Genomic DNA, 12,689 nt, shown 5'->3' on the forward strand with positions numbered 1-12,689 from the left:
GCTCCAGTCCTGTTGACCATTCTTTTTTTTTCAATCGACTGACGGATTTTTATATTTTGATACACTTCCACATTTGAAGCTCATCCAGTTTTTTCATTTCTAATGTGAATTTCATTGGCTAATTTTGCTACACTTTCCTTTCTACCCTGTGTTTCCTCTTAAACAAGGTCTGCAATGATATATGGCCTTCTCCACCTCCCCCTTCGTGCATAGGTATTCTCCCAAGCACCTTCTGCTGTAAAAAAGTCTCCTCCACCAATCCATCCATATAAATTTGGACCAGGGGAATTTCTATTGGTTCTATCATTTTTTGCTGCATTGCGAGGCTTTGGAGGCCTTTCAATAAGTCCATTGTGCCATTAAAACCAGTCCAATCACTATTGGATATTTACACTGTCGCTAAAAATTTTAACCCTTCCCCAAACTTGACACAAAAATATGTGCATGAATTGTATTATTAAATTGTAACAGGGTATCGACACCACCGTCTTGGAACCCTTCGACCTTATCAGTTAGCACCTATCAAACTAAACTGTATAATTCAGGATCTTGTTTCAAGGATCAGTGTCTAATCGATAAAAAAATACATTCACAAAATCATTGCACTTTATTTGTGTCTTCACGGTAGCCTGATCAATAATATACATAACTCGCATGCATGAAAATGGGATCCATTGCACGCATCTTATTCTTCCTACCCCATCAGGACATGTCAGTATTGTTTATTCATCTGCACGAATGTGATGACTATTAAAATGGAGGTGTGAAGAGTCATGACTTTTTATCTTAACACATTCAAAATAGCTGATGAATCGAAATCTCCATCTGTTACAACTGACGGATCAGCTGTTGGAAGAAATCAAAACATCTCCTCTAACATATGGTCCATCTGTTGCAATAGATAATCTATATGTTGCAACAAATGGTAAATCTGTTGCGATAGACTTGACTTTTTTTTAATTAATCTGCACGCATGTGATTACTTTTTTCTAAAAATGTTTGTTTCAATTTAGTTTTCCTATTTATAAAATCAAGAGAATTTTATTATATTCTTCCAAGATTACCCCTATTATTAAATAACTACATAAAGTATATTATTTCACATTTGTATATTATTCATATTTATACTTTCTAATCATAATTAATAAGACCAATTTGGTAAAATAATCACCTGATTTATATTTTTATTAATTGGTGTGCCAAGCCCATTGGGTCCAACTAATACGTAACGGAGGGACTATTAAAAAGAGGTGAAGACTTTTTATCTAACACGTTCAAAATAGCTAATGAACCGAATACTCCATCTGTTGAAATTGAAACTGATGAATCAACTGTCAGAAGATATCAAAACATCTCCTCCAACTTATACATACTGTTCATCTATTGCAACAGATAATACATAAGTTGCATCAGATATCTTATTTGTTGCATATACAAACCATCTATTGCAACAGATGGTAAATCTATTTTGACAGCCGTCTGTTGCACATTCAATCCATCCATCTGTTGCAACAGATGCTAAATCTGTTAAAAATACTAGATGATCTGTTGCAACAACTCAATAATAATGGCTTTATCGAGTCTCAAACCGCTATGAAAAGATGAGAAGTAATTAGTGTAAAAGAAAAAATTGTGACTTTTCACAGAAAATAAAATGCCACCAGTTTGAATGTAATTAATACAATGGAGTTGAACAGTCCTGCCTTTTGGCCTGACAAGTCCAGATTATATTATAGGTCTCTCCTTAATCTTCATTCAACTCTATTTATTTCTTGTATTTTTTCCTTTCTTGTGACATCTTCAACCACTTCTCTTCAAAGAGCATATTCCTTTCTCATTGAGGTAAGTTTTTTTCTGGCGTAAATTTACCAGTTGGTCATATACATTGTATTACAGTATGAATATTTTTCTTTATATTTGTCAATTCATGCGTGTTCTAGATATGGCTGATCCTTTTTCAGACATTGCTATTCTACGCGACACATGCGAGAACTTCAAAGGCAGGTTAATGACCTGCAGAGCGAATTTGTCGCTGTAAGAGTGACAATGTTCAGAGAGATGCAGAGGCTGATGAGAGCCCTGCTGCTGCGAGTTGATTGGCTGACTGTCATTAATGATGATGATAATAATTAGAATATGTTTTTTCTTTTAGCGTATGCATTTTAATTTTTTCATATCGGATATATACCTAATGTATTTTATTTTTCATTTAATGAAAAATTTAATTTTAGTTAGACTTTGACATTTTAATTCTTATTCAATTTTCATTCTGTCTTTTCTTCTAATCTAATACATGTTAACATGTCGACGGTTGGAGGCAATGTTGAATCCAGTAGCACTAGCAATTTTGCCTTTTGAGTTCTTTCAACAGATGGACCATGTGTTGGAACCGATTGGTCATCTGTTGGTTTTCAATAGATTATCCATCTGTTTCGATGGATTTTCATCTGTTGGAGGAAAGCATTCCAGTTGTTTGTGCAACTGTTGAGAATAATTGTGGTCTGCTGTATTATTTAGTTCATGTTTTGCTTCATTTTATTGATGCACAAGTTATTTAAAAAAAAAGATATTTTATATATAATAAATGATAACATTAGGTTCACAACAATGAGTTAAATATATAAAAGTCCACAACAAACAAACAAACAACAACACAAGTTTCTGCAATTAAAACGATCATGGTGGATTATGATTCGGGCATGTAGTTCTTTTGTGACCAGCGCACTTACATATGGAGCATTTGTTTATTCTCGATGAAAATGATTCTCCAACTCCATGCCTCCTTTTATATGATTTTCTTCCCGGTTTGATAGTGCTCGGATCAATATATGGAGGAGGTATTAATCTCCCCATAAGCTCTACTGGAACAACCCAAGATTCTTCGGGAGGCACCGGAGTAATATGCCCACTGTATGCCATTTCATATTTCTCCACCGAATAATATTGAGAGGAGTGCTCGTATACTTCAGGTCCATATTTATGGCCGTATTGAGCTCAAAGGGATGCCATAGCATGTGGACAAGGTATTTTGTCCAAGTCAAAAACTCTACACGTACAAGATCTTATTTGAAGATCGACCGTGGCAGCATCACCATGACCGATGATACGAAATTTGTAATCTGCTATTTTATGAGAGAATAACCTATTCCCTAAACTGATGTTCATTGATATTTTCTTTTCGATTTCGAGAACAAATCGGGTTCTTTTTTCTGGGCACTTGAACTGCACACGCCTTTCGTTAAAATAATCGCTAAATTTCTTGCTTATTTTTTCAAACATAGCCTTGATGGGAAATTCTCTTTCATCGCCAAACAATGAAGTCACCGATTCAGCTATGTTTGATGTCATAATATTGTACCTATAGAAAAGAATCACTTAGTACGACATCAAACTAAACTTGTAAATAAAACAAGACATTAAATTCTTAAGAATGTACCTATTTGCTGGACAAAATGCTTGTCTCCATCTCTCGAAACCGACACATGCAAGAAATTGTGCTACCTTGGGATTCACATCCACAATTTGATTGAAATGGTCTAAAAACTCCTCTCTACTATTTGCTTTAGCTACTTTATAAAAAAGGGTGACGACCCTTTCGTTGTGATAGTTGTTTGGAATGTTCTCTCTAAGATGCCTGATGCAACAACTAAAGTAAGCTGAAGTGAAGAAAAGTTAACCCATCTTTGGAATACTTGGATGCATATCCGATACAAAACACAACTCTTCAGTATCTTCGACGCAGCGTCGCAGTTGTTAAAAAAAATTCATAAGAGGCATCATATTCCTTGTCCGCTACACAAAAAGCAATAGGAAAGATGTGATTCTCCGCATCTTGCGCCACCGCCGCTAGCAGAACTCCATTATACCTGTTCCTCAAAAAGGTACCGTTGACGGCTATGCCTTTTCTCAAATGTTGAAAACCTTGAATCCAAGCACCATAGGATACAAAAAAGTACTTGAACCTTTCGTCTTCATCCAGATGCAATGTCGTCTTACTTCCGTGATTTGTGGACTCAATCATATAATGGTAAGCATCCAAGACTTCATACCCATGCTCGAGTGTCCCCCGAACCAGGTCCTTGGCAATCCTCATGGTCGTATATACCTTCAATAACTGACCAGGACACCCAAATTCGTAAGGATTTGATTGGCCATAAGCCTTGTTGAAGGGCCTTTGCCATCAGGGAAACTAGTCCTGAAATATTCACCGAGGACCTTTGCCGTGGCGTGAAGATTTTGGCCCGAGATGTGCTCCGAACCACATGTGTGATGGTTTTCATGTTTATGAATGACGAATTTGTCAGAACTTGCGTACTTCACCTCTCTCAACCACCACTTGCAGTTTAAATTAGCACATTTGAAGCAAAAGATACTGCTCGAATTAATCACCTTCTTTATTCTAAAATCTTTTTTCAAGGAAGAAATAAACAAAGTGTTAGATAGTTCATTCTTGTCCTTGAATGACATTCCAATAAAAAAGTCGGTCCCGTCGTCTTGAAGATTTCTAGATTGTGTCGATTGAGAAGAACTGGACATCGTATTGGTCGTATCAACGGGCGTAGGTGTTTGATCATCATCTGGAATATTCATGTCTAGATCATCCAATCTATCATCAAAGAAGTCTTCTTTTTCTTTTTCTTTTTCTTCTTCTTCTTTTTCTTCTTTTTTTTTTCTTTTTCTTCTTCTTCTTCTTCTATGTTCTGGTTCTCATTCTCTCTCGTCTTTTCAACCATGTACACCCTTAACACTGGCCTGGTTGAATCACTTAGATAAGAACGTAACCAAACTTGATCGGTTATCTTAAAAGGCAGTACCCTCTGTTTTTCAAAGGAGCTGTGCATGTAGCTGATGGAGAATTCTTCCAGTTGACAATTCAGTCCACAAAAGCTGATGATTAAGTTCACAAAATCATCATACGAAACATCACTTTTGACTGTCATAGCTATAGTCTCTAGCATTTCACCCTCCTTCCAATGCCATACATATCGATTACTCTTCTCGACCCATTGACCATGACAATCCACCCCTATTGTTATTAATCCCTCTATTAGTGGTACCTAAATAAAGTCATTTGTTAAAAAAAGTTGATAGTGATTTCATAGTGCCATGAATGAATCCCAACAGATGAATTATCTGTTGCAACAGGTAAGTGATGAGTCTCAACAGACTCTTACCTATTGCGATTCATGTTACGGGTTTGAATATCTGTTGCAATAGATGAATTGCTTGTTGGAATTGATGTTATAACTAAATCACCTTTCAAGCTGATTCCAACAGATGAGTGACAATTGCAACAGATAATTAGCCTGTTGCGACAGATGACTTACCTATTACAATAGGTTATTAATCTGTTGTAACCTATGTTGAAATCGTGTTCAGGTTCTGTTGCAACAGGTAACTAATCTGTTGCAACATATATGTCAAATATTGCAACAAATGACCCATCTGTTTAAACATGAATCCAACATATCAATCTTTCGTTGAAACAGATATCCCATCTGTTGCAACAGATGATTTATCTGTTTAAACAGATGAATTTTATGTTGGATTCATGATTGGGTTCTATCCATTATTGGAAAATAACAACACAATAACAGTTATCCAGATGACAAATTCAACTAAAAATCATAATTTGACTTACCAAAGTCTCCTATGAAGTAATGCCAAAGTGGAAAGTGATGTTAGAAACAAAATTTAACCTAAGAAATTGGTCAAATAGCAATAGTAGCGGTAACAACAACAACAACAAATGATCAACAAGAACAAGATGAAGATGATAATGAAGTAGAAGATGACGATAATGAAGTAGAAGATGATAAATGAAGCAGCAGCAACAATGAACAACAAAAATCGCTAAGAAAGAAAACAATAATGGGTGAGAAGAGAGAGAAAAACATCTTTTTCCCCTCTGTTTTCCGTTATATAGGCTAAAATTTGGATCAAAGTATAAATTTAAAAACTTGTGGGTTATTTTCAAATTTTCTCAACTTTCTTAATCCATAATAAAGTAATTGTCACCTCCACCTAATAATTAAGACTTGTGTCACCTATACCTCATTTTAAAACTTTTTTGTCACCTGTGGCCCTACCCCTCTCTAACTTGATGTCAGATTACGTCCATGACCTTCAATTTGTGCATAAGTAGACACTTAAACTTGTATAAAGTTGAATAAGTAGATACATAAGATGATATGTAGGACAAGAATTGGACATATAGAACACATGTGTCTACTTGTTCAACTTTATACAAGTTTAACTACTTACTTGTGCACACCAAAAGTTGGAGGTCGTAGACGTAATTTGAGGCCAAGTTAAAAGGCACGTTCATGTATTGTGCCCAAAGAAATCTATCATACTATAGTAAGATATTAATATGGATCGATTCATGATGCAAGATTATCTCGATACCCTGTTATACGTGACAACTTACTAACAGTGGTGCGACACATGGGGCACGTATCTTTATCTTCTTACCAAAGGCAAACATAATCAACAAGGGTGAAGAATCACACACATTTCCCTTCTTTTTTTTTTTTTTTTAATTTCCACAATACAAATAGAACAATCATTATTTTTCACTTTAATTTCTCCCTCATAAATACCAATCGCTACTTCACCATTTAATTTAATAACTCATAACCCATCCGTCCGACTCAGGGAGCACGTCACTTTATCTTCAAATTAAGGACAAACACAATCAACATGAAATTCATGAAAAAAAAAAAAGCTGAAGAATCACACACATCTCTCCCTTCTTAATTTCTGCAATACAAATCGAAATCACTGTTTTTCGATTTAATTTTTCTCTCACAAATTTCATTAAATACAGATACTTCACCAATTGAATTTTCTGGCAAACACTGAGATGTTACTATTCCATCGAGAGCATTATTCGAACGTGTACTAGATATATTTTTGTGCAAAATTTTTTAAATTACACAGACCCTTCTTAAGAGATGCCTCTGCTGCACAAATTTATTCATTCTTACGCATAATATATCCTAAAAAATATATTACGTTCTTCATTTATTTTTACCTGTTTATTGTTAACTTGATACACTTCTTAAAAAGAAATGAATAAGATAGACAACTTTACTGTCATTCTTTGAAATAAAATAAATTCAACATAGGATTACAACAACATATCTAGATTACACAAATAAAATTGAAAGAGCATAAAGTATATGCATATCTTATCACTATTCGAGAAGGATTGCATTGAAAAATAGTAATACTTGAAAAGTATAGAAAAATAAATATTTTCAACACAATAGAGAAATAAAAATTTAGCATTGAGTTATTAGAATCCAACTAATTTCTTGGTAAAAAGTATTACTTTACTACTATATATAAGCACCAGTGGGCGGCTGAAAGCAGGCAGTTGGCGGTCGACATGCCTGCTTTCAGCTGCCTGCTTGTTTCATGATTTTACTATATCGTTCCTAATTAATTATTATGTGATATTTACTCATTAAAAAATTAATTATATTTAAAAAATAAAATAGACATTTATAAAGTGAAATAGACATTTATGACATGGTTGTTTTAGCTGTTTCAATTATAATTTTACTATATCACCCATAATTAATTATTATGAGTAATCTAAGTATGTAAAAACAGATAATATATATATTTTTTAAAAAAAGGTAAAATAAACATAAAATGATAAATTAATTTTTAATGTTTTAAATTAATTTAACATCTTATGTGAGGCCCACTTAAAAAAATTTCACAAGTATTTTTTATAGCAATTTTTTTATATCACTTTTACTTAGTTATTATGAGTCATTCAAGAGGTGTCGGTTTCACTATTTCACTCGTGATATTTGGTTTACTCTCAAAATTATATCAGTGTCGCTTAAATTGAAATAGAAAAGAAATATTATAAATTACAATAATTAAAAACTTCCTCAGCCGGGAGTCTATCGGAAACAACCTCTCTATTTCACCTGAGGTAGTAATAAGGTCTGCGTACACCCTACCCCTAGACCCCACTATATGAAAATACACTAGGTATGTTGTTGTTGTTGTACAATAATTAAAAATTTAAATTACTTTTAAAGTCTAAATTCACTATCAATACCACAAAAGTTTGAACAAAAAAAGTATTATAAATTACAATATCAAATAGCTTAAAATAGTAAATTACAATGTCGAAAGAGTATTATAGATTACAATAGTTATCGATCTCATATTAATTAGGATAAAGAGATATTACTTGAAAATTACGTTGAAAGTCGTATAAATCACGCTCATATAATTAACAACTTAAAATAGGTAAAATTATATATAACAAATCTGATTGACTTTCTCAAATATTTCATTAGCATCATATAAACTGAGATAAGAAAATAGTAGCATATAATATCCGAAAAGTAGCACATTGGTCCTATACTGGCACGGGCTCCAATATCTAAACGGAAAAGGCTCAAAAATACTCCTTAACTATCTGAAATAGCTCAAAAATGCCTCTCGTTAGATTTTTGGCTCAAAAATACCCCTCCGTTAAATATTTTGCTCAAAAATACCCCTCCCTCTAACGAAATTCGGAAAAGGATCAAAAATACCCCTGAACTATCTGAAATGGCTCAAAAATACTTCTCTGTTAAATATTTAGCTCAAAAATACCCGTCCCTTTAACAAAATTCCACCAAGCATGCCACCTAGATAAAAAAAACTACGTGACTACGCCACATTATCATCCACACGGGCCCAATACATGTTATTCGCTCTATTTTAATTTATATTTTATGTTGTCGATTATTGTAATCTTAATATTTTTTTAGGTAAGCTGCTCATAATTTCAATCTGTTTTGTACAAATGTAATTCAAAGAGTCAAACAAATTTTTTATAAATTTTATTAAATATATTAAGTAGTTAATTATTGTGATTTATAGTATTTTTTTAACGTAATTTTTAAATATATAACATAATAAAGGGAGATGGTGGGGAGGGGTAACAATACATTGGGGAAATTCTTTTTGATAATATAATACTTATTTATTTTTTTTAATGTTAAGCATCGTACTCTTATAAATACGTGGTATTTTTAATTTGAACGCAATCCTTAAGAAACTATTTATTTCTAGGAGACAAAATTATTTTACTACTTTACGTTTAATAAGTACCTTAAATGAATGTAACTCTTCAGTAGAGTAGTTCGTTGATTATGTAAAACTTCATTATATTTACGGAAGATAAAATTATTAATGACTTCTTGATTATCTAAAATGCTATTTATTAAATGGCAATTTAATTTTTTGATTAGTCATACAGATAAGTAAATAATTCATGTGGGGCCTCAATATCAGAAAATAATACTTTATTGACAGGACAGATAAGTAAATAAATAATATCCATTGATCTTTTTAGTCCAACAGAGAAAAAATATGACCAATATAATACTTGGTACGCCACAATCAAGAACCTATTTTTTTCATATTCCAAAATTGCCCCTTGGTCTCCAAAATCCAAATCGATTTCCTGGTAAACCTTCACCTATTATTCATTTGAATCTCTTCGATTCGAAAAAGCTTATTATAATGACTTGTTTTCTGTTACTTTTCTGTGATTTTTATCTAAATTTTCTTTTTCAAAAATTACCACTTGTCGTTGTTTTCTTCGTTGTTGTTTTAATGTTGCTTTGATTTCTGGGTTTTTGGGAATTGAGAATAATAAAGGAATATGGAAGATGCATAGATAATTTATTATCTAAATTTTCTTTCCTGAAATTATCATTGCGGCAATCTGTAATTTTTTTCTATTGTTTTGATTCCTGGTTTTTTGAGAAATTTAAATTTGATTTCTATCGTTACACAGATGAATTGGATCCTTCATTTGATTTGGAAAAAAGAAAAAAAAAGTTGTAGTAAAAAAGTTGCTTGGAGAATTGGGGAAAATGTATTACTTGAATATTCAGATCATATACTAATTACTGTTTATTTGATCTTTCTTGATTGTTTATTTGATATGGAAAAGGATGAATAGTAAAATTTAAGTTTGGGAATTACAAGAAGTGACTAACATTATTGCGGGGTTTTAATTGCTTGAGATTTACTATGTTAGCAAACTGCTTTGTTTAGTTTTTTTTTTTTTTTTTTTTAATTTATGTTGTTTTCGTGGTGTTTGAGTGATTATGATTTCGGATAGATATTTTTAGTATTATCTTGAATGTTATTGTTGTTGCTGGAATGTTGTGTCGAGTGAGCATTCTTGACTCATGGTTTTTCATGGTTTTGCATTTCTTGAATGTAAGATTACTAATTAGAATGTCAAGTTAGAATATTGCCCCTTTTTTTTATTTATAAACACGTATGAGGTCACTAAAAAAACAAAAATATTAAAGATTGATATATTAGGTGGTAAAAAAAATTTTTACTTTAAAAGTTGTTCAGATTTCACCATTTTATATTTCAAAAGATCACTTGAAAGAATTTGAAGCTACATGTGTTAAACTAACTAAATATTTAAAATTATAAATTAGCTTTTCAAATATTTTATGAAAAATAAAAACTATAAATGACAACGTTTCTATCAATTTAGTGATGTTTTTTTTTTTTTTTTCAAATATTAATTAAAGTGCATATAATTTGATTTTCAAAAAGTAAAATATGACAAATACTTTAAAATAAAAAAGAAGAAAACTTAATAAAAATAAAATAAAAAATTGACCAATTAAAAAGATACATGTGAAATCCTAAAGAAAAGATAGAAGAGCAATAGGAAAAAAATTTAAAGTTATCTTTTATGATTTATTGAAACAAACAAATAAAACAACAAAATTTTAATATAAGAAACAAATTTTAAAAAATAAAAATGAAGGGCAGTCTATAAGAAAATGAATAACTAACCATGTGTAGTCCCCTCATAGATTTAAAGCAACCATGTGTAATTTCCTCATAGGATAAAAACACAATGTGAGGACGACCAAAGTGATCATCCTCACTTATAATATATACTAGATGACTATTTTCGTGCTTTGCATGGGCCTAACGTGAAAATCGACGTGTAATTCTTATATTTGTCTCAAACAATGGAGTTAAAGAACATGAAACTACATAATAATATGACATGACACAACATTATAGACATTTTGAGCTTCAAAATTTGACACTATGCACCATAAGACATGAAATGTAAATATAAATGAACATCGATTTAAAATGATAATTTTTAATATAATAACCATTTTACGGTACTCGCTAAGGAATCAAGTTTTACAAGATAGTTATGTACAATTTTTTAAGACACTGTAATGCATCGTGTAGTCGATTATTTTCATTGTTGATGATAAGATTGAGACCTGTTATGAAAGGTAGAGAAGATGTAGAATTAGTATTCACAGTAAAAGGCACAAATATAAGTAAAACTGTCGTTTTTTTTCTTCATGCAGTATTTTGTTTGATGTATTAAAAATAACATGAATTACATAATTTCTAAATTTTTTATTTTTTTTTATATTATACCCTCAATATATATGTTGATAAGGATGCGAAAAAAATTTTCGAAGGATAATAGTATCTTTAATCATGTTAATACATGCATTAGATCCATTGCATTAGTAATGCCATGAATTTTGAGGTATTAATAATACGCACCTCAATACGCAATAGAGTGTATAACTAATGCAAGCAGCATGCAATTTTTGTTTGGACATTTTTGTAGCCTTTCTTAGTTCCTATCACTTGGAAGTTGAATTTCAAGAAACTAGTTCTTCGTATTATTTGAAATTCAAGAAAATATTCTTATTTGTATTACTTAAAGTTGAATTTCAAGAAAGTAGGAGTTTTCGCCGTATTTATGATAAACTGATTGGTACTTGAAATTCAAGAAAATGTTCTTAGAGTTCGTATTACTTGAAAGTTGAATTTTTCGTCCAGTCGAAGTGTAAAGGTTGAACTTTTACGGTTATTACGAGAATTTCTGTAGCGTTTCTCTCATTCTTGATTGGTATTAAGAATTCCGAGTTCAACTTTACAACATTGTAAAGGTTGAACTTTTACGGTTCTTGGGAGAAATTTCGAGTTCAACTTTACAGCATTGTAAAGGTTGAATTTTTACGGTTCTTGGAAGAATTTCTGTAGCGCTTCTCATTCTTGATTTACAGCATTGTAAAGGTTGAATTTTTACGGTTCTTGGGATATTTTCTGTAGCGCTTCTCTCATTCTTGATTACTGCATTGTAAAGGTTGAATTTTTACAATTCTTGGGATATTTTCTGTAGCGCTTCTCTCATTCTTGATTACTGCATTGTAAAGGTTGAATTTTTACGGTTCTTGAGAGAATTTCTGTAGCATTTCATTCTTTCTTGATTGGTCTTAAGAATTTCCCGAGTTTAACTTTACAGCATTGTCTCTTCGATCCATTACGAAATAAACCACTTTCTTTTCTTTAATGTATCTAAGTCAGATACCCAATAATCTTCAGCGGCAACTGCAACAAGCGAATCCTCAACTAAACCTCAACCGTCCTCATAATATTGGGTTACAGCATCAGCAAGCAGGCCTTGGACAGCAGGTTGGTATTTTTCAACAAGTAAATACTCAACTAAACCTCAACCCTCCTCATCATATTGGGTTGCAAAAGCAAGAGGGTATGAATGAACATGGATGGCCTCCTAATGATCAATTTGGAATCGCCTTGCAGGATCAGCAACCAGGCATTGGACAGCAGGATGGTGTTTTTCAACA

At 32.0% G+C, this 12,689-nt stretch overlaps 1 long non-coding RNA gene across 1 annotated transcript in view; it reads left to right on the plus strand.

Moving 5' to 3' along the window:
- The first annotated feature begins 12,264 nt into the window (after positions 1–12,264).
- LOC107869205 overlaps positions 12,265–12,689 on the plus strand; it is a 1,126-nt gene continuing 701 nt past the window's right edge. Inside the window, exon 1 of the long non-coding RNA XR_007054390.1 lies at positions 12,265–12,534. This is a non-coding gene — a long non-coding RNA (uncharacterized LOC107869205). The remainder of the gene's footprint in view (positions 12,535–12,689) is intronic.

Source organism: Capsicum annuum, chromosome 4 (assembly GCF_002878395.1).
Source record: "Capsicum annuum cultivar UCD-10X-F1 chromosome 4, UCD10Xv1.1, whole genome shotgun sequence".
NCBI lineage: Eukaryota > Viridiplantae > Streptophyta > Magnoliopsida > Solanales > Solanaceae > Capsicum > Capsicum annuum.